Here is a 26,701-nt window from a genome sequence, read left to right on the forward strand (position 1 = left end):
GAGTTTATTTTTGCCTTCCTTCATTGTGCTTTTGTATTTAAGCAATAGGCCCATTTGTTTGGACATCTGTCCATTTGGGAGTGGGGGCTGATTTCTCAGATGTTCTTGCTATGGAAGGAGTTCAGCGAAGATTCACCAGGCTGATACCTGGGATGGCAGGAATGATGTATGAGGAGAGATTGGGCCGATTAGGCTTATATTCGCTGGAGTTTAGAAGAATGAGAGGGGATCTCATTGAAACTTATAAAATTCTGACAGGACTGGACAGACTAGATGCAGGAAGGATGTTCCCGATGGCCGGGGAGTCCAGAACCAGGGGTCACAGTCTAAGGATAAAGGGGTAAGCCATTTAGGACTGAGATGAGGAGGAATTTCTTCACCCAGAGAGTGGTGAACCTGTGGGATTCTCTACCACAGAAGGCAGTAGAGGCCAATTCATTAAATATATTCAAGAAGGAGTTGGATATATTGCTTAAGGCTAAAGGGATCAAGGGATATGGGGAGAAAGCAGGGACAGGGTACTGAATTTGGATGATCAGCCATGATCTCATTGAATGGCGGAGTAGGCTCGAGGGGCCAAATGGCCTACTCCTGCTCCTATCTTCTATGTTCCTATATGTAAACTGGGGCAGATTCAACTTTGAAAAAAATCCATGTAAGTATGTAAGTATGCATATATATTCTGCTGAAATCTTCTTTCTAAAATGTTTTAAATAACAATATTGAGAGGTATGAAATGGGCATTAGGCGACTGGATCGTCAGCTTCAGTTTATAGCAGAAAACCAACATTTAGTCTGTGAGCGCACAGAATGCCAAACAGCCGCAACCATATCGCTGGCCAAGTATTTAAAACATAGCTCTAACAGTGAACTCTCCAATATCCAGCAGTCAATAAGGTTTGAATGGTATCCTGTTGTGTATTGATAGGATAATCCGACATTGTAGAAACCTACACAGAGCCGCCATGGTTTGATTCCAGTGCAGCAGTGTTTGCAGACTTGGACCAGTTGGGCATTTGGTCGGTGAGGAATGTGTTTTTAATTTTCAATTTGTCTGCTGTCTAGTAACAGGCAGAACCAGTGCTTTTCGATTTAATAGCCACTGGAAGTCTAATTAGTTATTAGATGGCTGTTAGCAATTTAGGGTTTCTTTCCCAACATATGCTGCACCTGCACTTTTTAAATGACACACAAGCTCATTAGGAAATGAAAAAGAGGTGAAGGATCATGGAATTGCTACTGGCAAGTAGAGACTGACTCATTTCTTCCTTTCAAATCCCTCTGATGCAATAAGTCCAAGGTGATGTTAACAGCTTGTAATATTACATTATGTTGTGTTCCTAGCTTGCTATGTGTGGGGTACATGAGCATCAGTGTTTAAGGAGCTTTGACATCATGGTAAAGATCTCTGTGTTTCTGTATGGAGGGGGTGTAATGATGCCACTGGACTGAAACATAGAAACATAGAAGATAGGAGCAGGAGTAGGCCATTCGGCCCCTCGAGCCTGCTCTGCCATTCGATGAGATCATGGTTGATCATCCAAACTCAGTACCCTGTACCTGCCTTCTCCCCATATCCCTTGATACCTTTAGCTCTAAGAAATATATCTAACTCCTTCTTGAATATATTTAAAGACTTGGCCTCAACCGCCCTCTGTGGTAGAGAATTCCACAGGTTCACCACTCTCTGGGTGAAGAAATTCCTCCTCATCTCTGTCCTAAATGGCTTACCCCTTATCCTTAGACTATGACCCCTGGTTCTGGACTCTCCGACTATCGGGAACATTCTACCTGCATCTAGTTTGTCCAGACCTGTCAGAAATTTATAAGTTTTGATGAGATCCCCTCTCATTCTTCTAAACTCCAGCGAGTATAAGCCCAATCGACCCAATCTCTCCTCATACGTCATTCCTGCCATCCCAGGGATCAGCCTTGTGAATCTTCGCTGAACTCCTTCCATGGCAAGAACATCCTTCCTCAGATAAGGTGACCAAAACTGCACACAGTACTCAAGGTGTGGTCTCACCAAGGCCCTGTACAACTGCAGCAGGACATCCTTGCTCCTGTACTCAAACCCTCTCGCTATGAAGGCCATTTGCCTTCTTCACCGCCTGCTGCACCTGCATGCTTACCTTCAGTGACTGGTGCACAAGGACACCCAGGTCTCGTTGCACTTCCCCTTCTTCCAATCTATTGCCATTCAGATAATAGTCTGCCTTTCTGTTTTTGACACCAAAGTGGATAACCTCGCATTTATCCACGTTATATTGCATCTGCCATGCTTCTGCCCAATCACCCAACCTGTCCAAATCATCCTGGAGTTTCTCGGTATCCTCCTCGCAGCACACACGCCCACCCAGCTTTGTGTCGCCTGCAAACTTGGAGATATTACATCTACTTCCCTTATCTAGATCATTAATATATATTGTGAATAGCTGGGGTCCAAGGACCGATCCCTGCGGTACCCCACTAGTCACTGCCTGCCACTCGGAAAAAGACCCGTTAATTCCTACTCTCTGCTTTCTGTCCGCCAACCAGTTCTCTATCCAAGTCAATACCTTGCCCCCAATCCCATGTGCCTTAACTTTACACGCTAATCTCTTATGCGGGACCTTATCGAAAGCCTTTTGAAAGTCCAAATACACCACATCTACTGGTTCTCCCTTATCTATTTTCCCAGTTACATCCTCAAAAAATTCCAGTAGATTAGTCAAGCACGATTTACCTTTTGTAAATCCATGTTGACTTTGTCCGATCCTGTCACTGTTTTCCAAGTGCTCAGCTATTACATCTTTTATAATGGACTTTAGCATTTTCCCCACTACCGATGCCAGGCTCACCGGTCTATAATTCCCCGCTTTCTCTCTACCACCCTTTTTGAATAGTGGGGTAACATTAGCTACCCTCCAATCCATGGGTACTGTTCCAGATTCCAGCGAATTTTGGAAGATGATCAACAATGCATCTACTATTTCTAGGGCCACCTCCTTAAGTACCCTAGGATGTAGATTATCAGGCCCTGGGGATTTATCGGCCTTCAATCCCGTCAATTTCCCTAACACCATTTCCCTACAAATACTGATTTCTTTCAGTTCCTCCCTCTCATCAGACCCTATGTTCTCCAACATCTCTGGGAGGTTATTTGTGTCCTCCTTTGTGAAGACAGAACCAAAATATGTATTTAATTGGTCTGCCATTTCTTTGTTCCCCATTATAACTTCCCCTGCTTCTGACTGCAAGGGACCTACACTTGATTTCACTAATCTTTTTCTCTTCACATATCTATAAAAGCTCTTACAGTCAGTTTTTATGTTCCCTGAAAGCTTACTTTCATATTCTATTTTCCCCTTCTTAATTAATCCCTTTGTCCTCCTTTGTTGAATCCTAAACTGCTCCCAATCCTCCGGGTTACCGCTTTTTCTGGCCAATTTATATGCCCTCTCCTTGGATCGTATGCTATCCCTAATTTCCCTTGTTAGCCACGGTTGAGTCACCCTTTTTGTTTTATTCTTATCCCAAACTGGGATGAACAACTTCTGTAGTTCATCCATGCAGTCTTTGAATGCTTGCCATTGCCTATCCACCGTCAACCCTTTGAGTGACATTCCCCAATCAATCCTACCCAATTCGCGCCTCATACCATCGTAGTTTCCTTTATTTAAATTCAGGACCCTAGTCTCCGAGTCAACTACTTCACTCTCCATCCTAATGAAGAATTCTATCATATTATGATCGCTCTGACCCAAGGGGCCTCGTACAACAAGATTGCTAATTAATCCTCTCTCATTACATAATACCCAGTCTAAGATGGCCTGATCTCTGGTTGGTTCCTCGACATATTGTTCCAGAAAACCATCCCGTAAACATTCTAGGAATTCCTCCTCCACAGTATTTTTACTAATTTGGTTAGCCCAATCTATATGTAAAGTAAAGTCACCCATGATGACTGCTGTGCCCTTACTGCATGCTTCTCTAATTTCCCTTTTAATGCCATCCCCAACCTCCGTATTACTGTTTGGAGATCTATATACCACTCCCACTAACGTTTTCTGCCCCTTGATATTGCTCAGTTCTACCCATACAGATTCTGCATCATCAGAGTTAATGTCCTTCCTTTCAATTGTGTTAATCCCCTCCTTAACCAGCAATGCTACCCCACCTCCCTGAGGGAAGCTTCTGCTAATACAACAGTGTTTTATGATTGTCTCAGCCGTGGCTCACTGGGTAGCACATTCATCTCTGAGTCAGAAGATTGTGGGCTCAAGTCCCACGCCAGGGACTTGAGCACATTAATGTTAGGCTGACACTCCAGCGCAGTGCTGAGGGAGTGCTGCACTATCGGAGGTGCCGTCTTTCGGATGAGACATTAAACCGAGGCCCCGTCTGTCCTCTCCGGTGGAGGGCACTCTTTCGAAGAAGCGCAGGGGAGTAATCCCCGGTGTCACGGACAATATTTATCCCTCAACCAACATCACTAAAACAGATTATCTGGTCATTATCACATTGCTGTTTGTGGGAGCTTGCTGTGTGCAAATTGGCTGCCGCGTTTCCTACATTACAACAGTGACTCCACTTCAAAAAGTACTTCATTGGCTAAAAGCACTTTGGGACGTCTGGTGGTCGTGAAAGGTGCTATATAAATGCACGTCTTTCTTAGTAACGAATCTCCTGTGGTGTTGCTCGTGTAGTATGGGAAGGGGAGCCGGGGGGGTGTGGTTGTAAAGTTGTGGTTGCACAATTGTAAAGTTTAGCTACAAACCTGGTCTATCCCTTTAAAGCCACTACTACAGGTACTCGTCTTGGGAGTGGTGGCCTACATAGGTGCTGAGCTCAATTGGAGATTCATTGTTGTTTGGCGAGGGAAGCTTGCGGATTGCCAGCTCTGGGTTGCGGGGGAAAAAATCCCTTTCATTGTCTTTTTTTTTAGTTACTTTTGGCACATTTGTGGAGTATGACCTCTGCAGCGTGATAGATACTGATGAATCTTTTATACAAAATAGGATCGACCTGGATCTCCCCATAAATTTCAAATTATACGAAGACTCTATTTTTATTATCCAGCATTCAGTTTTAAATTTTGTTTGTTTGCAGCAGCTGGTCTAGTTAGAGTGCACCAACATTGGCAGGTAGTTGCTTTTGTAGGGAAACCACTTTCACAAAGTGGTGGTGGAGCGAAGGTTCACTAGATTGATGCCTGGGATGAGAGGGTTTTCCTATGAGGATGGTTGAGTAGATTGGGCCTATACTCTCTGGAGTTTAGAAGAATGAGAGGTGATCTTGTGGTGTATGTAACCTGTTCCACCTTAAGAGAACTACCTTAAGAGATGTACTACTTTCTCTTGGCTGCTGTATACTGTAATACTGTAATACCGGTGGTGACCACACCGGTATATAAGTGTTGTGCAAGGATTTGCTGGGCAGTTCAGCCCTGACCTTCGAATAGTAAAGACCTGTTAAAAGTTATTCTTGTTGTCTGTGTCCAGTGATTGATCCTAAACCTAACTGGGACATACAGACTCAACAGTGGCGACGAGTCCGATCTTACCCTGCGGCAAATTTACATCCAAGGCAGCTTCGTCCTCAAAACGGGCGTCGAGAAGAGGCATCCGCCCTCATCATCCTGCTGAGCACCATCGCACGGGAGGCATCGAGAACCCGGGTTAAAAAGAAAAAGAATTCTGACCACGAAGCCCTCCATCAGCGACAGGCAGTGTTCATCCCTTCTACCACGGTGGTGGGTAAGCCGATCAGCGACACGAGCAGAGAGTCGGCCGCGTTGACTGTGGAGTAGGGGAGGGAAAACGGAGGAATAAGGGCGGAGGGCTCGACCACGGCCGGTAGAAAGGGCCGGGCTGCAATCGAGGCCGAGAGGCGCAGCGACTGGGGCAGCTTAAGGCTCGAGAGCCGCGGAGAACTCAAACGCAGCCGGTGTACAGGACCGGGCTGCGAGCGGGGCTGCGAGGCAAAACAGCGTCGGGGAGTTGAGAAGCTTAAGGCACGAGAGCCGCGGAGAATTCAATCGCAGCCAGTGTAAAGGACCGGGCTGCAAGCGGGGCTGCAAGGCAAAGCAGCGTCGGGGAGTGAGAACCGCTGGGGAGGCGAGAACAGCAGCAGCAAGGCAATCGCCATTGCAGCCAGCGGGGGAAGAAGGCAAACGCGGGAAACCGCCATTGTAGTCGGCGGGGGAAGAAGACGAGCACGGGAAAGACCGCCAAGCACAGGAAGCCGCCATTTTAGTAGGCGGGGGAAGAAGACAAGCGCGGGAAGCCGCCATTTAAAAAAAAAAAAAATTTTTTTTTTAAACTTGCAAGGATGCCTAAACATGGGAGCATTAATACCTTTGATAGTGATGTCGAAGATTGGACCACGTATGTAGAACGCATGGAAGTTTATTGTAAAGCAAATAAGGTACCAGATGATGAGAAAGCATTAACCTTATTAAGCTCAATGGGGGCGAAGACATACGGGCTATTGAAGCACCTTCTATCACCAATTAAACCGGCAGATCAGACCTTCGCGAATATTGTTACTGTCCTGAAAAATCATTTAAACCCCACGCCGCTGATGATAGCGGAATGATTTAAATTTTACAGAAGAACGCAGTTGAAAGACGAAAACAACGCTGAATTTTTAATTGAACTAAGTAAGCTCTCGAAGTACTGTCAGTTTGGGACAGGGCTAGCAGATGCGCTGAGAGATAAATTTGTGTGTGGATTGTTAAAAGAAGGAACACAAAAGCGACTGCTTGAAGAGAATGATCTTACGCTTGATAAAGCTGTCACTATTGCAGCATCGCAAGAAGCCGCAGCAAGAGGCACTGTGGAAATGCAGCTACGGTCACCGGAACTCTGTACCAATCAAATGGTCTTGAGTACAGTAAAATGTTATCGTTGTGGAAAGACAACACACGATCAGAACCAGTGCTGGTTCAAAAATCAGGAATGCAGAAAATGTGGCAGGCTTGGTCACATAGCTAAAGTATGCCGGTCAGGCAAGAAGACCAGCAACAAAAAGTCACCGCAGGAAAAGTACAAAAAGGTACACAAGGTGACAGAGAACAGTTCGAACGAACAGAAGTCAGATTCAGACGCCAGCAGTAATGAACTGGGTAGTCTAAGAGTACACAATGTTGGTAAGGAAGCAGACCTCCAAACAATTTGGGTCACACTTCAGATAGCAGGAGTCCAAGTGAAGATGGAATTGGACACTGGATCGGCATTGACGGTCATGAATAAGAAAGATTATAAAAGGTTATTCCCACATATTCCCCTACGGGATACGGAGATTGTATTGAAAACATACACGGGGCAAAGAGTATACCCCATCGGGAAGATAGAGGTAAAAGTGGTCCACAAGGGCAAAGAAAGCCGAGGAATGGACTTATATGTGCTACCTGAGGGAGGTCCACCACTACTGGGACGGGAGTGGATTAGGAAAATAAATATGGACTGGCATTCCTTAAAAGCACGAACGGTAGATTCCGGTACAAAAGATGTCAAACCTAAACAATTGTCCAGAATATTGGACGATGCTAAAGAGGTGTTCCAACAAGGACTGGGAACACTGAGAGGAATTACGGCAAACATCAAGATTGAAGAACATGCAAACCCGAAATTTTTCAAAGCCAGACCAGTACCTTATGCGATACGACCTGCTGTGGAAGCTGAGCTGGAAGGGCTAGAACGTTCAGGAGTACTGTCTAAGGTAGACTGGAGTGAGTGGGCCACGCCCATTGTCCCAGTCATGAAGCGTTCATCGAGCAACAAGCCGGGGGAACCGGGGAAGGTTCGCATCTGTGGTGATTTCAAGATCACTGTTAATCCGGTGCTTCACACGGTGCAGTATCCGCTTCCACGGATTGAGGATATCTTCGCTTCATTGTCTGGCGGGAAACACTTCACCAAGATAGACCTGGCGCAGGCGTACTTACAGATGGAAGTTGAGGAAGAGTCACGCCAGTATCTCACGATCAACACGCATAGAGGCTTGTACCGGTATAATAGACTGGTTTTTGGAGTGGCATCGGCTCCAGCAATTTGGCAGAGGGCCATGGAGCAGGTATTACAGGGAATTCCAGGTACACAATGTTACCTGGACGATATTCTGATTACAGGAGATGATGACGAGGAACACCTTGCAAACTTGGAACTGGTGCTCACCAGATTGAAAGAATATGGTCTTCGGGTTAATCGCCAGAAATGTGAATTCTTTCAGAAGCGGATCTTGTACTGTGGTTATGTCATTGACCAGGAGGGGCTTCATAAGTCTCCTGACAAGATCGAAGCTGTTGTGAAGGCTCCCGCTCCGGATAATGTATCCCAATTGAGGTCGTTTCTAGGGTTGATTAACTATTACCATAAGTTTCTGCCAAATTTATCCACGGTGCTGCACCCGCTGAACGCTCTTTTGCAGAAGGGAGTACCATGGAAGTGGAGCGAGGACTGTAAGAGGGCCTTTTGCGAAAGCAAGGCATTGATCACCTCAGAGGAAGTGTTGGCTCACTTCAACCCAACGCTGCCTATTCGTTTGGCTTGTGATGCTTCTCCATATGGTATTGGGGCAGTACTCTCACACAAGTTGCCAAATGGCCAGGAGAGGCCAGTTGCGTTCGCATCCAGATCATTAACCTCCGCTGAGCGCAATTATGCTCAGATAGATAGGGAGGCTCTCAGCCTTGTGTGGGGAGTAAAGAAGTTTAATCATTACCTGCAGGGCCAAAAGTTTACGCTTCTGACAGACCACCAGCCGTTGGTATCCATTTTTAACCCTAAGAAGGGTGTTTCGGTGATGACAGTACAGAGACTCCAGAGATGGTCCCTTTTCCTAGGGGCACATCAATATCAGATAGAATTCAAAGGTGCAAAGCAGCATGGTAATGCTGATGGGCTGTCGCGCCTGCCACTACCTACAGAGGAGGAGGCACCGACGGTTGACCCTGTTGAGTTATTTCACTCGACCATCATCGAATGTTTACCAGTCACCAATGCAAGTATTGAAAGAGAAACCAGGAACGACCCGACACTGTCCAGGGCCTACGAAGTGACAGTGAAGGGATGGCCAGCACATGGTGATCCACTGTTGCCGGCATTCTCAGCAAGACGAGAACAGCTGTCCGTCTGTCAAGGAACATTGATGTATGGAACAAGGGTGATTATTCCTCCTAAGTTAAGAGAGAGAGTTCTAAAGGAACTGCATGAAGGTCATCTGGGGGGAGTCAAGATGAAAAGCCTTGCTAGGGCTTATGTGTGGTGGCCGGGTATCGACCAACAGATAGAGGAGCTGACGAAAAGCTGCTCAGGGTGCCAAAAAGTGCAAAATGCACCTCCGATTGCACCGCTGCATCCATGGGAATGGCCTTCAACCCCATGGCAACGTGTACATATTGACTTTGCTGGTCCTTTCATGGACTCCATGTTTTTAATTGCGGTGGACGCACATTCTAAATGGCCAGAAGTGATTAAGATGACTACCACTACCTCGGAAAAGACGATCGCGATGTTAAGAACGATATTTACGAGAAATGGATTGCCAGAACAAATATGTTCAGACAACGGACCGCAGTTCGTGTCAGAAGAATTCCAGGGATTCATGAAGAAGAATGGGGTGAAACATTATACCTCTGCCCCATATCATCCGGCTACAAACGGGTTGGCCGAGAGATTTGTACAAACGTTTAAAAAAGCAATAAAGGTCATGAGCGAAGATCAGATTCCACTACAACACAAGGTGGACAAATTCCTACTGGCATATCGAAACGCCACTCATGCAGTGACAAACCAAAGTCCTGCCATGATGTTCTACAACAGGAGGTTGCGGTCCAGGTTGGACTTGTTAAAACCAAATGTGCGGAGGGAAGTTGAAAACAAACAGTTCCAGCATATAAATAACAAGACTACTCGGAGTTTCGAAATAGGACAAGCAGTGTTAGCCCGGGACTATAAAAACGAGAAATGGCAATCTGGAACAATTCGGGCCAGACAAGGACCCCTGATGTATACGGTAGATATTGGTGAAAATGTAACATGGCGTCATGCTGACCAACTGGTAGAATCGAGAACAAGGGTCGAACCCATGGTTACAGCAGAGACAACCGTGAAAGAAATTAGTGAACCTGAAGCATCTACCTCAGAAGTGAATGTACCTGATGATGATGTCCAATCCATAAGAGACCAACTAGATGAGTCACCCCAGCAACGAGAATCAGAGACCCCTGAAAGGCGTTATCCAACTCGAATCAGGAGGCCTCCTCAGAGACTGAATCTTTGAACTGTTTTGCATGAAGTTGTATATATATATGTTATTATGTTCTGTTAAATGGGGATATTACTGTTAAGCTAAAAAGGGAGGATTGTGGTGTATGTAACCTGTTCCACCTTAAGAGAACTACCTTAAGAGATGTACTACTTTCTCTTGGCTGCTGTATACTGTAATACTGTAATACCGGTGGTGACCACACCGGTATATAAGTGTTGTGTAGGGATTTGCTGGGCAGTTCAGCCCTGACCTTCGAATAGTAAAGACCTGTTAAAAGTTATTCTTGTTGTCTGTGTCCAGTGATTGATCCTAAACCTAACTGGGACATACAGACTCAACAGATCTCATTAAAACATACAAGATTTTGAGGGGGATTGACAGGGTAGATGCTGAGAGGCTGTTTCCCCTGGCTGGAGTGTCTAGAACTAGGGGACATACTCTCAGGATAAGGGGACGGCCATTTAAGACTGAGATGAGGAGGAATTTCTTCATTGAGGGTTGTAAATCTTTGGAATTCTCTGCCCCAGAGGGTTGTGGATGCTCAGTCTTTGAGTATATTCAAGGCTGAGATCGATAGATTTTTGGGCTCTAGGGGAATCAAGGGATATGGGGATCGGGCAGGAAAGTGGAGTTGGGGTCAAAGATCAGCCATGATCTTATTGAAATGCGGAGCAGGCTCAAGGGGCCGTATGGCCTACTCCTGCTCCGAATTCTTATGTTCAAAGGTAGCCCATCCTTCTTGTGCAAATATGGTTTAATTGCAAAGTAAGTCAAAACCACAAATTAATCTGTTGGCTATATCCTGAAAATGATCAATGTAAGATGAAGGTACTTGGAGCCACGTACAAATGGTTTGTGTCTAGCAACTGGGTGAGCCTCAGGAAACCTTACTTTTAATTCGCTAGTTTAGTTGTAGAAAAGGAATGTCTGATTTCATCTTTCACAATTTGAACTTCAAAGGGGAGAGGAAGTATATCTCCAATGGTCCCCGTGAGCTGCGCACCGTTTCTTTTAATGTGCAGTCCCTTTAAATTTCTGTGCGTGCACGGTATTCGCGATGTAAAAGCCGGTGAGCGTCCTGCGCGCGCACCTTAGCGGGTACATTGTATCTCTGCCAGCCTGCTGTGGCCCTTTAATTCTTCTTTAAACCTTCTAAGATACAAACATTCAGAGACCGCAAGAGGGGAGATACGATCTCGCATATAAATTTGTACGACAGATTCTGACCCAGGTTTGATGGTACCTGTATTAGGAGAATTGGTCATGTGTTGTGTCTCTTTATTATTTTTATATCTAATGAGAAAGTGTAAGTTAAAAATTCCATAAGTAAAACCTGCAGTACTGATTTTCTGCTTCCATTGAATCTTTACCTGTTGTTAAATTCCATTATTAGTTGATTGCCTGAATCAAATTCAAATTCAAATCGCTTTATTGGCATGATAAGGTACATCTTATGTTGCCAAAGCATCAAAATACATTTATGGTTGAACACATAAACGCAGTTCTATTCATACAGTGTATAAACAGGTATATCCCTGAGTGTATAAATATACATTCGCATTGTTTATATATCACGTGGTCTGATTGTATGTATACTTTTCCACTTTCTGAAGGCCAGGAGAATGCGAGAGGGCTCTTGTCAATTGCAGTGAGCAAATTGCAGTAGGAAGGGTTTCTGTTCAACTGTGTTGGCCGTGGCTCAGTGGGTAGCACTCTCGTCTCTGAATCAGAGGGTTGCGGGTTCAAGTCCCACTCCAGGGACTCGAGCGCATAAATCTAGGCTGACCCTCTAGTGCAGTGCTGAGGGAGTGCTGCACTGTCGGAGGTGCCGTTTTTCAGATGAGACATTAAACCGAGGCACCGTCTGCTCTCTCAGGTGGACGTAAAAGATCCCATGGCACTGTTTCGAAGAAGAGCAGGGGAGTTCTCCCCAGTGTCCTGGCCAATATTTATCCCTCAATCAACATAACAAAAACAGCTTATCTGGTCATTATCACATTGCTGTTTGTGGGAGCATGCTGTGTGCAAATTGGCTGCTGCGTTTCCTACATTACAACAGTGACTATACTTCAAAAATACTTCATTGGCTGTAAAGCACTTTGGGATGTCCGGTGGTCATGAAAGGCGCTATAGAAATGCAAGTCTTTTTTTCTTGTCTACTGGAATTCCAGAGCTTAGGACCTTGGCAGCTGAAGGCACGGCCACCAATGGTGGAGCATCTAAAATCGGGGATGTTCAAAAGGCCAGAATAGGAGGGGCGCAGAGATCCAGGGGGATTATAGAGCTGGAGGAGATTATAGAGATAGGGAGGGGCGAGACCATGTAGAGATTTGAAAACAAGGATGAGAATTTTAAAATCGAGGTGTTGCTTAACCTGGAGCCAATGTAGGTCAGCGAGCACAGGGGTGATGGGCGAACGGGACTTGGGGCGAGTTAGGACATGGGCAGCAGAGTTTCTGTGTCTGGCATTTCTTTTTGAAAAGGCAACTTAAAATTTTAAAAAGAGCATCCAGCATTGGCAACTGCTGGATGATGTGTAATTCAAGTCGCTACTGTAGTGTATGTACCTTTAAGGGGAGAACTACTTTTTACAGCTCCTGTATACTGTAGTACCGGAAGTGACCACACCTGTATATAAACCCTGAGTAGGGATCTGTACTTTAGTTTTAGAGTAATCATCATCCAATAAACACCTGTTGATTGTTCCTCTGCAGACTCTGTCGATTTATTGAAGGACATCATGCATCAAAATCCACGGATTTAACATTGGTGACGAGTCGATTCGAACCTACCTGCAACTCTGTAGAAGAAGGCCAATTCCACCAGTGCGGGCGTCGACCATCCGGAGAGGACTTGAACATCGCAGAGGAGGCTGTGGAGAGCTGGGCTTGGTTCCCCAGTTGTGACGATCCAGCGCAGCGGGCTGGCAGCAGGTACGGCGCAGACCTTCCCGGACGGCGGCGGCTGGAGCCGACCGACGGCACAGAAAAAGGCCGAGCAGCGTCGACGGGGTAAGAGAGAGGGTAAAGCGCACAGGGCGCAGCCGGGGTTGAAGACCGAGCGGCATCAACGAGAGAGGGGAAAACGCGCAGAGCGCGGTTGGGGTTTCAAGGGCTGAGCAGCGTCCACGGGGGAAGAAAGGAAGCGCGGGAGACGCCATTTTGAGCCAGCGGAGAAGAAGGGAGAGCGCAGGAGACGCCATTTTTAGCCAGTCTAACCACACCCAGGGATGCCGAAGAGTGGCAGTATCACAGTGTTCGACAATGAAGTCGAAGATTGGGCAACATATATAGAACGCGTAGAAATGTACTGCAAGGTGAATGAAGTGCCAGATGCCAGGAAAGCACTGGTATTGTTGAATTCCATGGGTGCAAAAACGTACGGCTTACTGCGAAACCTAGTAACCCCAGAGAAGCCAGTGGAAAAGGATTTTGAAAGCATAGTGGCAATCCTACAGGACCACTTAAACCCCACACCGCTGCTGATAGCAGAAAGATTTAAGTTTCACAAAAGGAACCAGCATAAAGACGAAAGTAATGCTGAGTATTTAACGGAATTGCGCAAACTATCGAAACACTGCCAGTTTGGAACGGGACTAGCAAATACTTTAAAGGACAAGTTTGTGTGTGGGCTTCAAAGTGAAGGAACCCAGAAACGGCTTCTATCAGAAAAGGATCTTACGCTGGACAAGGCTTTCAGCATGGCAGTATCACACGAAGCAGCCGCACGGGGCGCTGCAGAGATACAACGGAGACCGCAAGAATATGGCACAAATGAAATGTCATATGGAGCAGTGAAGTGTTATCGCTGCGGCAGAACAACACACGACCATAAGGATTGTTGGTTCAAGGACCAAGTGTGCAGACAGTGTGGAAAAGTAGGACACATAGCAAGTGTCTGCAGGTCGGGAAAGAAAACCAGCAGCAAGAAATCTCCACAGGAGAAGTACAAAAAGGTACATAAGGTGACGGAGAGTAGTTCAGACGAACAGAAAAGTGATACAGACTCCGGAAGCAAGGAGCTGGGTTGTCTGAAACGCCATAATGTAATCAAAATGGAGGATCACCAAACTATCTGGGTCACGCTCAAGATAGACGGAGTCCAAGTGAAAATGGAATTGGACACAGGATCAGCCCTAACAGTCATAAACCGAAGGGACTACAAGCGGCTATTCTCACATATACCCTTGAGAGATACAGAGATTGTCTTGAAGACGTACACGGGGCAAAAAGTCTACCCCAAAGGAAAAATAAGGGTGAACGTGATATACAACAGCAAGGAAACACCAAAAATGGATCTATATGTATTGCCAGATGGAGGACCACCACTACTAGGGCGTGAATGGATCCGGAAGATATAGCTAGATTGGCATTCCATACAAGCACTGACTGTAGATGCCAAAAAGGATGACGACGTCACACCTGGACGACTGTCAAAAATGCTAACTGACGCACAAGAAGTGTTCCAGGAGGGACTCGGAACACTAAAAGGCATAACAGCGACGATCAAAATAGAGGAAAATGCAAGCCCAAAGTTTTTTAAGGCCAGACCGGTACCTTATGCGATCCGCCCAGCTGTCGAAGCAGAGCTGGAAGGTTTGGAACGTTCAGGAGTACTATCCAAAGTGGACTGGAGCGAGTGGGCTACACCCATCGTTCCTGTAATGAAGAGGTCGTTGAGTAATACGCCTGGGGAACCAAAGAAGGTTTGCATCTGTGGGGACTTTAAGGTGACAGTGAACCCAGTCCTTCACACTGTACAATATACGCTTCCGCGGATTGAAGATATTTTCGCCTCGCTATCTGGAGGGAAACGCTTCACTAAGATTGATCTGGCCCAGGCATACCTGCAAATGGAGGTAGAAGAAGCCTCGAAACAGTACCTCACGATCAACACTCATAAAGGTCTCTACCAATACAATCGGCTGGTGTTCGGGGTAGCATCAGCTCCGGCTATTTGGCAAAGGGCAATGGATCAAGTCCTGCAAGGGATTCCAGGGACCCAGTGTTATTTGGACGACATCCTGGTCACGGGCGAAAATGACAGTGATCACCTCGCCAACCTGGAGCAGGTGCTCACTAGATTGAAGGATTATGGGCTCCGAGCTAATCGCCACAAATGCGAGTTTTTCCAGAAGCAGATCTCGTATTGTGGCCACGTTATTGATGAAGAGGGGTTACATAAGTCCCCTGAAAAGATTGAGGCAGTAGTCAAGGCTCCAGCACCGGAAAATGTGTCACAACTGAGGTCGTTCCTCGGGTTGGTGAACTACTACCATAAGTTCTTGCCGAATTTGTCTACAGTACTACACCCACTGGACACCCTACTGCAAACGCGGGTACCATGGAAGTGGAATGACGAATGTACACGAGCTTTCCAGGAGTGCAAAGAATTGATCACATCAAAAGAGGTGTTGGCTCATTTCAACCCAGCACTACCAATTCGGTTGGCGTGTGATGCATCACCCTATGGCATTGGAGCGGTGCTGTCGCACAAATTCCCGGACGGCTCGGAGAGGCCAGTAGCCTTTGCGTCTCGGTAACTAACCTCAGCCGAGCGTAACTACGCCCAGATTGACAGGGAGGCCCTCAGCCTAGTATGGGGAGTGAAAAAGTTCAACCACTATCTGCACGGGCAGAAGTTTACCTTGCTGACTGACCACCAACCACTTGCCTCCATCTTTAATCCAAAGAAGGGCGTTTCAGTGATGACTGCGCAACGGCTACAAAGATGGTCCCTTTTTCTAGGGGCGCACCAATATGATATCGAGTATAAGGGCACGAAACAGCATGGAAACGCTGATGGGCTATCACGCCTGCCACTGCCTACTGCGGAGGAAGCACTAGCAGTGGATCCTGTCGAAATATTTCATTCGACTATAATTGAATGCTTGCCAGTAACTAACGCTGGTATAGAGAAGGAGACCCGAAATGACCCGACACTGTCTCGGGTATATGATTTGACGGTGAAGGGATGGCCAGCACATGGCGACTCACTGTTGCCAGCATTCTCATCCAGAAGAGAACAGCTGTCAGTATGCTAGGGGACTTTGATGGATTCCACCCAAGTTAAGGGAGAGAGTGCTCAATGAGCTTCACGAAGGCCATCTGGGAGGGGTGAAAATGAAAAACCTTGTTAGGGCTTATGTGTGGTGGCCGGGGATCGATCAGCAAATCGAGGACCTGACAAAGAGCTGCTCAGGATGCCAGAAGGTCCAAACTGCACCACCACATGCCCCTCTACACCCATGGGAGTGGCCCTCATCTCCATGGCAACGGGTGCATATTGATTTTGCTGGTCCATTCAGGGACTCAATGTTTTTAATAGCCATGGATGTGCACTCGAAATGGCCTGAGGTGATCAAAATGTCCTCCACCACCACGGAGAAAACTATTGCAGTCCTACGGACCATATTTGCCAGGAACGGCTTGCCAGAGCAGATTTGCTCTGATAACGGACCACAGTTTGTGTCCGAAGAGTTTCGAAGATTTATGAAAAGGAATGGGGTAAGGCATTACACATCCACCCCGTATCATCCAGCCACAAATGGATTGGCTGAGAGGTTCGTACAAACCTTTAAAAAAGCAGTAAGGGCCATGTGCGATGACGACATTCCACTGCAGCATAAGGTGGACAATTTCCTGTTGGCCTACAGAAATGCGACACATGCAGTCACCAACCAGACCCCAGCCATGATGTTCTTTAACCGAAGGTTGAGATCTCGTCTGGATTTGCTCAGACCAAATGTACGAAGAGATGTTGAGAATAAGCAATTCCAGCACATCAATGAGAAGCCGACAAGGAGCTTCAATGTAGGGCAACCAGTCTTGGCCCGCGACTACCGAATAGAGAAATGGCAACCAGGAACGATATGCACACGGCAGGGGCCACTAATGTACACAGTGGATGTTGGGGAGAACATTGTGAGACGCCATGTCGACCAGATCCTAGAGTCACAGGAACGAGTCAACCCCAGGTCTCGCATACCTGGTGATGAACCCGACATACAGGTAGCATCTACCCCAGAAACAGTAGCATCGGAAGCTGATGAACCAACCGACGACAGGGGGCCAGAATCGCCTCCGCACCAAGAGCAAGACACTCCGGAAAGGTACTATCCAGAAAGGATCAGGAAGCTGCCCCAAAGACTGAATTTATAAATGGACTATTTTCAGTTAATGTTGCATGTTAAAAGTGTTAATTGTTAAATGAATGTTATGGTACTGTTAATTTAAAAGGGGAGGAATTGTAGTATATGTATCTTTAAGGGGAGAACTACTTTTTACAGCTCCTGTATACTGTAGTACCGGCAGTGACCACACCTGTATATAAACCCTGAGTAGGGATCTGTACTTTAGTTTTAGAGTAACCTTCATCCAGTAAACACCTGTTGATTGTTCCTCTGCAGTCTCTGTCGATTTATTGAAGGACATCATACATCAAAATCCACGGATTTAACAGCTACCTGTACTGACAGAACTTAAAACACACACAGCAGGTAGGTGTGTACAGTACGCTCAGCTTTAATTGTATGTTAAACGTTGAGATTGTTGGCGTGGTGATGTCACAGATTTGTCAATGGGACGGGTCAGCTGAGCAAATGGAAACTGGGTGGGTCACTCCAGTTTGATGGGGGGAGGGGGTGAAACTTTATACTTGGTCTGTGCACATCCTTTTGGCTCTAACTGGAACATTACTAATGCAGGTTTTGCCATAAGATACTGTCCTGTCTTCTTCTTCTTAGGCAGTCCCTCGGAACCGAGGATGACTTGCTTCAACTGTCGTGTGCCTTCCACCTCGCCGCTGAAAGTAACTCCGATATCAAACCGCTCCTTAATGGGCTGGAGGGGCAGGGGAGGAGGGAAATCCGACACATCAGCACTTGAGGAAGGAGTGTGAGCTGCTCTTCATATCAACATAGAAACATAGAAGATAGGAGCAGGAGTAGGCCATTCGGCCCCTTGAGCCTGTTCCACCATTTAATGAGATCATGGCTGATCATCCAAATTCAGTGCCCTGTCCCTGCTTTCTCCCCATATCCCTTGATCCCTTTAGCCTTAAGAAATATATCCAACTCCTTCTTGAATATATTTAATGAATTGGCCTCTACTGCCTTCTGTGGTAGAGAATTCCACAGGTTCACCACTCTCTGGGTGAAGAAATTCCTCTTAATTTCTGTCCTAAATGGCCTACCCCTTATCCTTAGACTGTGACCCCTGGTTCTGGACTCCCTGACCATCGGGAACATCCTTCCTGCACCTAGTCTGTCCAGTCCTGTCAGAATTTTATAAGTTTCAATGAGATCCCCTCTCATTCTTCTAAACTCCAGCGAGTATAAGCCCAATCGACCCAATCTCTCCTCATACATCATTCCTGCCATCCCAGGTATCAGCCTGGTGAATCTTCGCTGAACTCCTTCCATGGCAAGAACATCCTTCCTCAGATAAGACGACCAAAACTGCACAGAATACTCAAGATGTGGTCTCACCAAGGCCCTGTACAACTGGAGCAAGACATCCTTGTTCCTGTACTCAAATCCTCTCGCTACGAAGGCCAACATACCATTTGCCTTCTTAACCGCCTGCTGCACCTGCATGCTTACCTTCAGCGACTGGTGCACAAGGACACCCAGGTCTCATTGCACTTCCCCTTCTCCCAATCTATTGCCATTCAGATAATAATCTGCCTTCCTGTTTTTGACACCAAAGTGGATAACCTCACATTTATCGACCTAAGATTTTCTTGTAGAAGATCTGAGTAAGATCTAGAAAAGTACTGTGTGATCAGGACTATTTTATTTGTCGAAAAGAAATAACTCGCATTTATAATGGTGCTTTGTCACGTCCAATGTGCTCCATAGCCAATAAATTACTTGGAAGTTAGTCACTCTTGTTTTGTAGGCATATGTGGCAGTCACTTTGTGAACAACAAGGCCCCACAAACTGTAACTGAAGTGGTGATGGGAGTAATTATGGGTAGGCCACGAGGAGAACTTCCTGCTCCACACTGCATAGTGCTAAGGATCACTTTTTCACATCTACCTAAGTATAGCATGGTTACAGCACAGACGGAGGCCATTTGGCCCATCGAGCCCGTGCCGGCTCTCTGCAAGAGCGCTCCAGCTAGTCCCACTCCCCCGCCCTTTCCCCGTAGCCCTGCAAATATTTTTTCCTTCAGGTACTTATCCAACTCACTTTTGAAAGCCGCGATTGAATCTGCCTCCACCACCCTTTCAGGCAGTGCATTCCAGATCTAACCATGCTGCGTAAAAAAGATTTTCCTCATGTCGCCTTTGGCTCTCCTGCCAATCACCTTGAATCTGTGTCCTCTGATTCTCGACCCTTCCGCCAATGGGAACAGTTTCTCTCTCTCTACTCTGTCTCGACCCCTCATGATTTTGAACACCTCTATCAAATCTCCTCTCAATCTTCTCTGCTCCAAGGAGAACAACCCCAGCATCTCCTGCCTATCCACGTAACTGGAGTCCTTCATCCCTGGAATCATTCTCGTCAATCTTTTCTGCACCCTCTCTAAGGCCTTCACATCCTTCCTAAAGTGCGGTGCCTAGAATTGGACACAATACTCCAGTTGAGGCCATACCAGTGTTTTATAAAGGTTCATCATAACTTCCTTGCTTTTGTACTCTATGGGCTCTATTTATGAAGCCCAGGATCCCGTATGCTTTTTTAACTGCTTTATCAACCTGCCCTGCCACCTTCAATGATTTATGCACATGTACCCCCAGGTCTCTCTGTTCATGCACTCCCTTTAGGATTGTACCCTCTAATAGAGCCACCCGGTGGACTACTGATGTGTATATAATAATAAAGCCACGTGCAGTATAGTTCTTAACCGGAAGCGTGTGTGCATGTGTCTCAAGATATCACAGAATTGGCGATGAGGATGGGATTGCAGATTCCTTAGCTGAAATTTTTGTTGGAGGATAATCCTGCCAACCGACAGAGGGATTGTTGGAGGTTCTTCATTTTGCAGGAAAACTTAAAAATCCGAGGTAATTTCGAGCACACATGGTTGAACCGTCGACGCTGCCAGAGTCCAGATGGCCGCACCTAGGGGAATAATAGGGCGCTTGGGTGAGTTGCATCGCGACTGAGAGACTTGTGGAGCAGCTAGACATCTTTTTCACCATGAATAGTATCGTCGAAGTCCCCAAACTGTAACCGGGCCGGTTTTAGAAATGAAACGGGCTGTTTGTTTGACTGAAGCAGGCCCCGAGGTGGATGAAACCCTGAAAAATGTGCTTGTTCCTGCCACGTCGAAGGACACGCCACTGAAGGAGATTCGAACCAAGTTAGAACAGCACTACAGTCCTGAGCCCCTGGAAATTGCTGAAAGTTATCGTTTTGGAACAAGCAATCAATTAAATGACGAGGGTATCAGTGAGTACATTGTAGCTATAAGAAAGCTATCCATTCACTGTCGTTCCGGAAACTTTGAGGACCGAGCTTTGCATGACCGCTTTGTTTGTGGGTTGATAAATGAACGTATCAGAAGTAAATTGTTGACGCCCCCCCAACTTGACTTTTGACTTCGCTTGTCAGACAGCTGTCGATGGATACGGTCGACGGATACTCGCGAGAGTTCCGCACCATTTCCAGTTGTCAGACAACCGAGGTGAATCGACTGCAGGCTAAAAGGTAAAAGGCAGTTGGGCCCCCAGGCCTCAGCAACTGGCCAAGGTAACAGTGCATTGAAGTCGTGCTATCGGTGCCTGGGGCAGCACATCGCTCAAAGCTGTCCATATGTGAAGGCGGAGTGTTTCTACTGCAAGAAAACTGGGCATCTTGCGAAGTAGTGCCGACAGAAGAGTAAACCGACTGGCAATGCCAGAAGTAGAAATCGCCAGACACTACATACCGTTGAAGAGAAGCAGCAGGACGAGGAGTTTCTGGAGATTCACGTCATCAGGAGCACGAAGGTATCTAACAGCGATTCACGAGGTATCATCATCCAAGTAGATGTCGCAGGAACCAGGATACGCATGGAAATCGACACTGGTGCATCCGTGAGTGTAATACCGGAATCACTATATCGCGACAAGTTGTGTGATTATTGACTAGGAAAATCGAAGGTAGAGCTTCGAGGCTACTCAGGAGAGCAAATCCCTGTAGTAGGAAGTGTCACCATACCAGTGAAATACAAGGATCCGTGTCAGAGCTTGCCTCTCATAGTAGTGGCAGGAGACAAGCCTGCCTTGATAAGTAGAAATTGGTTGGGATCACTGAAGCTGGATTGGAATGAGATTTTTCGTGTGGAAGCGAAATTTGCATCGAAAGATGATGTCATCAAGCAGTATCCGAAGGTGTTCAGCGAAACGGGCAGTCCGATCCAAGACTTGAAGGCGAGTGTCAGTGCAGAAGGACGCAAGACCAGTTTACTGCAAGCCACGTCCCGTACCATATGCACTTAAGGAGAACGTTGAGCAAGAACTCAAAAGACTAGGGCCTAGAAATTCATTAAGGCGCTGCCAGCTTTGCGGCCAGTTACCGCCTAAAGAGGGCTTCTGCGCCAAAAATGAGTTTGCGCTGATATTCAGCGCAGCGGTATTGGCGGCGGTAGCCGTTAGCGCTGCGCCGGCACCGATGATGTCATCGGTGTGCGCAGAGCCCCGGTTCCGCCCCGAAACCGGCCCGATCCCCATATTTAGTTGCGGCCACCTCCTCCGCAGCGGCCGCAAACAGCGACCAGAAAACGGGGCCGTACTCTAGCCTTAGTGGGGCGCTTTAAGGTGGAGGTGCAGCCGGCCGCTTTTTCGGCGGCCGCCTGCCCGCACCTCCTTCCCTGGCTTCCTCCACCACCCCCCCCCCCCGCGGCATTGCCGGCTGCTTTCTGCGAACCCGGCACTTCTCCGAGGTGCCGGGCTCATTTGCCGGCACTCTCCAGCGGCGATCTCCCCGTTGCAGGCAGCTCCCCCTTAAGAGAAGGAGGAGGCCTGCAGTACCGCAGCCTGCCGCTCCGCAGCGGCTGGCGCAGCGGCGCCAAGAGCGTTGAAATTCAGTTTCAGCGCCCCAAGCGGAGGCGGGCACACCCTGGAATAGCGCCCGGTTCCGGATTGGGGCGCTGAAGCCGAATACCTGACGGTCGCTAATGGCTCCGCGCCCAGCGCTAACTTTTGGGCGCTAGCCAGCTGGGCGCCCCTAACTGAATTTCTAGGCCTAGAAACTGTGAACATTATCTCTAAAGTGGATCTGAGTAATTGGGCTACACCCATTGTTGGACCTAAGTCAGATGGTAAGGTAAGGTTGTGTGGTGATTGAGGTAACTGTAAACCAGGTTCTAGAGTGTAATCTACCCAATACGTTGCCAAATGTGGAAGATTTGTTCACAACGGTGACAGGTGGCCAGATCTTCTCAAAGTTAGATCTAACAAACGCCTACCTACAACTTGAGTTAGATGAAGAGTCCAAGTCATGCTTGACTATAAATACTCACCGAGGCCTATATCAGTTCAATAGGCTACCATTTGGAGTGTCTTCTGCCCCCAATATATTCCAGGGGGTGATGAACCAAATTTTGCAAGGGATTGTAGGGGTAGTGTGTTATTTGGATGACAGACTCATTTCAGCACCAAACAGGCAAATCCATGATGAGGTGTTGAATGAAGTGCTCAAACGGCTAGAGAAGCACAGAGTACGAGTGACGGTTCACAAGTGTGAGTTGTTTCAAAACTCCGTGGAGTACTTAGGGCACAAAGTAGACAAAGATGGTTTACATCCAGCCAAGGGAAAGCTGGATACAATCACAAATGCACCCACTCCTGAGAATGTCTCTGAACTTCAATCATTTTTGGGTCTTTTGAATTATTACGGAAAGTTCCTCCCAAACTTGGCTATATTGTTACATCCACTGAATGAGCTGTTGAGAAAACAGGTCCCTTGGAAGTGGTCAAAAGAATACGACACAGCATTCAGAGTGTAAAAGCCAATTAGTAGAGAGTACCATGTTAGTTCACTATGATGTATCTAAGGAGATCAAGCTAGCGTGTGATGCCTCCTTATGGAGTTGGGGCAGTGATCTCTCATGTACTAAATAGTGGGGAGGAGAGACCGATTGCTTTTGCTTCATGCATTCTCAGTGCCAGTGAGCGGAATTATGCGCAGATCGAAAGGAAAGCTTTGTCATTGATTTTTGGGGTCAAGAAGTTTCACAAATACTTCTGACGAAGGGTTTCGACCCGAAACGTTGACTCTGTTTCTCTCTCCACAGATGTTGCCTGGCCTGCTGAGTTTTTCCAGCGTTTTCTGTTGTTATTTCACAAATACTTGTTTGGTCGTAAGTTTACCATAGTTACTGACCATAAGCCCCTGACAGCAATCCTCCATCCAAAGTCCCCAGTCCCAACCTTGGCTGCAGCCCGAATGGAGAGATGGGCTTTGATTTTGTCAGCGTATACGTATGACATTGAGTACAGACGATCAGCTGATCACAGTAATGCTGATGCTATGTCCAGGTTGCCATCCCCATCACAAGTTACACCCAATAAGGAAGAAGTGTTCTATTTCTCATACATTGATGAGCTGCCAGTCACAGCTGAAGAGATTGGTAGGGCAACCAAACGTGACCCAATTATGTCAAAGGTGTATGATTACATAGCAAATGGATAGCCAAACCAGGTATCGGAGGAAGATATCCATCCATACTTCGTTTGTAGGAATGAATTGTCAGTGGATAAAGATTGTATCATGTGGGGAGCAAGAGTGGTTATCCCAAATAGGTTCAGGTCTAAATTGTTAGGAGATCTTCATGACCAGCACCTGGGAATGTGCTTGACCAAGAGTTTTGCACATAGTTACTTATGGTGGCCAGGTTTAGATAAAGAGATGGGGGCGATTTTGTTAATGGGGGCGCATTGAATGCAGGACTGCTGCTTGCCAGGTCGATGTCCCGCCTCCATCAATTTGTGGCCAACCCACGCTATTTTCCCTTGATTGACCTTGTTAAGCCCACCCAGCGGGCTCAGCAGACCAATTAAGGGAAAGCCGGTTGCAGAGAACGTCAACGTATGTTGTTTCAGCTGTCAAATTTTTGACAGATGAATTGTCATTGTTTGACAGCTCTGAAGTTATCGAACACTGACATTCTCTGTAGTTTGATGAGGTCTTGAATTCAAGACCTCATCAACCTTTTACAGAAATGAGATGGTTGTTGCATCTGAGAATGCAACGGCCATCTGTCATCTCCAACACGGAGGTCCGAGACTCTCCGCATACACACCGACTGAAGCCTGCAGGAAGAAACAAAGGTAAATAGACTTTTAACAACACTTTGCACTTACCTCAGATACTCACCTCTCCACTCTTGCACCCATCACTTCCCTTCACAGCACACTTTTGCACCCCCGACCCCCGCAGACCCAGTACTCGCCTCGCTGATCTGGCGGGTTTTGGAGCCTTCGGGAAGCCCGCACTTGTGAGGACAAAAAGGAGATAATCCTATTTTCTGCCTGTTAACAGGCAGTTGATAGTCTTTAATCCCTTCCTGCCTCCAAGGAGACGGGACCCGGTGCGGGACGGCTACCTGCCTCCGATGGCATGGAGCTGGGTTGGGCACCCGCCCCCAAATTCTGCCATTTTCCCGGCAGTCCTGCCTCAATACCCACCTCCCAGGGCTGGCAAAATCGCCCCCTTAGAGTACATGTCAGTCAGTGTTGTGAGAGTGTGGTTAGGAATTAATAAATTTGTGTAGGAATTTATTAATGAATTAATGTTTGTGTAGAAACTTGCTGATGAATTAATGTTTAGGAATGTATGTATGAGGATAGACAGGGAATATAAGGGGCTCTCTAATATGAACTTGTGAACTGTGACCTTTGACTGCAGAAGGAATTCGTGCCGGAGCCAGCATAGTTTGAACAAAGGAGGTGAGCTTGCCGTTGAAATTTCCGCTGGAAGGAATTTCATTGGACGAGGCCGGTGCTGGAACAAGGAGAACCAATCACCGGGCTCAACAGGATTGTGTACAAGGAACTCGTGATCCAAAGACTGAACAAAAGAAGCCAGCCGTGTGCTGGACAATCACAGCGGAGAAGAAAAGAAGCAAGGAGCTGGGAAGAAGAGGAAATCGTCACTAGGCACCCAAGCTGAATCAGCTCCACCGTCCAAAGTTATATACGGGAAGTAAAGCCTGTTTGTACTAGTTAATTGCTGCCTAGTTTTGGTAAGATATGTGTATATATTTGTATGTTTAATAAACTTTTCCGACTTGTCATAAGTCAGTGATCTTGTTGTCAATTTAAGCTGGGCCAAAAGAACTAAAAATCTTAGTGTACAACATGTCAATCAGTGAGCAAGAAACCACCATCAGTACCATTACAGCCATGGAAATGGCCTCCCAGAGTGCGGCAATGGTTACATGAAGATTTTGCTGAGCTAGAAGGACAGCAATTGTTCATAGTGATAGATAGTCACTCGAATTGGGTAGAGGTGTTTCCAATACAGATAATAACAAGCAAAACACTAGACAATTTGAGAAGATTGTTTTCTTCATGTGGCCTCCTGGAAGAAATTGTGTCTGATAATGGGCCACAATTTTCTTCAGAAGTGTTCACACAGTTAATGAGCACAGTTAATGGTGTGAAACATACCAAAGTTCCACTGTACCACCCAGCTTCAAATGGTGCAGCAGAGTGCACAGTACAAATTGTCAAACGTGCCCTCATCAAGCAAATATTGGATCCAAATTCAAAGAAACGTCTGTTGTCGTTGGACCACAAACTGCCATTTTCTGATTACCTATCGGAATACTCCTCACACCACTACTGGTAGGAAACCAGCAGAGTTGTTTCTCAAACGACAGCCACGAACCAGGTTCTCGTTGTTAAAGCCAAACTTGGCACAGTCCGTAGAAGAGAAACAATCAAGGCAGAAAGAGAGTCATGATAAAGTTAGAGTTAGAGAGAGAAGTGTGAAGTTGAACCAGAAGGTTAGAGTGAAGAACCATCGCCATAAATGGTTGGAGGAGTAGTGAAGATATGTGGCCCTCGCACATATTTGGTCAAGATGTTTGATCATGGAAAGGTTAGGTTTGTTCACATTGATCATATCTTACCTACAGATGTGGAAGGAGTTGAAAGCTGGGATGATTCAATTTATTCTGATGAGTCAGATAGTCTTGTTACAAGTAGAGTACCTGTAGCAAATCCTACATCAGACATACCAGAAACATAGGATTACATGGGTTGACATAGGATATACGGCACAGAAACAGGCCATTCGGCCCAACCAGTCCATGCCGGCATTTATGCTCCACTCGAGCCTCCTCCCGTCTTTCCTCATCTAAATCTATCAGCATAACCCTCTATTCCCTTCTCCCTCAGATGCTTGTCCAGCCTCCCATTAAATGCATCTATACTATTCGCTTCAACCACTCCCTGTGGTAGCGAGTTCCACAAATAAGTCCAAGACAAAGTCAGAATTTAAGTCTGAGC

At 46.6% G+C, this 26,701-nt stretch overlaps 1 long non-coding RNA gene across 1 annotated transcript; it reads left to right on the forward strand.

The window, feature by feature from the left end:
• Window positions 1–1,210: 1,210 nt before the first annotated feature.
• Window positions 1,211–25,485, forward strand: LOC147100786 (uncharacterized). The gene is made up of 4 exons (XR_015073598.1): window positions 1,211–1,300; window positions 17,663–17,752; window positions 17,999–18,149; window positions 25,095–25,485. It is a non-coding gene; the product is annotated as an uncharacterized LOC147100786 (long non-coding RNA).
• Window positions 25,486–26,701: the final 1,216 nt, after the last annotated feature.

This window comes from Somniosus microcephalus, chromosome 25, assembly GCF_052327205.1.
Source record: "Somniosus microcephalus isolate GS21.2 chromosome 25, FLI_Smic_1.0, whole genome shotgun sequence".
Taxonomy (NCBI): domain Eukaryota; kingdom Metazoa; phylum Chordata; class Chondrichthyes; order Squaliformes; family Somniosidae; genus Somniosus; species Somniosus microcephalus.